The sequence below is a fragment of the Sinocyclocheilus anshuiensis genome, unplaced genomic scaffold (assembly GCF_001515605.1).
Source record: "Sinocyclocheilus anshuiensis isolate Anshui unplaced genomic scaffold, SAMN03320099.WGS_v1.1 scaffold536, whole genome shotgun sequence".
Lineage (NCBI taxonomy): Eukaryota > Metazoa > Chordata > Actinopteri > Cypriniformes > Cyprinidae > Sinocyclocheilus > Sinocyclocheilus anshuiensis.
Window position 1 is genome coordinate 2,849,140 of NW_015557179.1, and position 1,130 is coordinate 2,850,269.

The window sequence follows — 1,130 nt, forward strand, 5'->3', positions numbered from 1 at the left end:
CCCCTTGTGGCAATGCTGAGCATGCAAGTTACACGTGTGCTGCATTGTGAATTGTGGTCTGACACATTTCTAAACACAACCATGCACAAAATCAAAATTAGCTAGAAGCATTTTTGTTCACAAGCTTGCCTTGGGCATGTTTCGACCTCCGTCCATCTCTCTATGCTGGCTTGTTTGGCCTGTCAGTGTGATTGTAGCTTCAAAGAAGGAGGGAGCCTTCTGTGGTTTTCTCTCCCTCTGCTCTTTCCCAGAAAGATGAATCAGAGAGTGGTGATCGCTGAGTGGCCCAGGTTTCTTTCATCCTGCTCTTAAATCTTCCAGTGCGCTGAAGGGGGTCCAGGACTGCACCATCTCAGCCCCCCGGAGGGGATAAAGCTGTTTAGAGAGTCCTAGCCCTGGATTTAAACACTACAGATTAAATTAGACTGCACTGCGTGTATGTATTCCTGAGCTTGATGAAATGTTTCGTTTTCTTCTTCATGTCTGTTTAAAAAAGACAAAAAAACAAAAAAAATAGTTTTAGTTAAAATTAGTTTTTATTAGTTGTAATTACTTTCATTAGTTTTGGAGCTGTGGTCTAATGGCTTCTCCACCATATTGCGCTGTGGCTCTTATGCGGGTGAAGTTTGTTTTCAGCTTGTGACTTTGTTTTTCATGCAGAGACTTAGGCGCCATTTTGTAAATCTTCTGAAGGTATCTGGAACAAAATCTTCATCAGTGTCCCCCTTGGTTGAAATCGCAGTCACTTTCCGGGGCCCGGGACAAATTGTCAGGGTTTGTTTTGGGTTGTGTTGGTGTTCATGTCTTTTGCTTTGTATTCATGATCTTAGTTTAATTTCCTGGTTTGTCATGTGTTCCTTGCCCCACATGTGATCATGTTCTGTCATGTGATTCCCTTGTCTGTGTGTTATGTTCTGATTTGTTCTTTGGTTCATGTGTCATGTTCTGATTGGTTGTCCTAGTCATGTGTCTTGTTTCCCATTGGTTTGTTCTTGTCATGTGACCCTCTTGTTTGCTATAAGTAGCCATCATGTTGCCATTGTCTCTGGTTGTGTATTGATGTTGTAACCCGCTGTCAGTGAGTCTAGTCAAGTCTGTTCTCGTCAAGTCTGTTCATGCCTCGTCAAGTC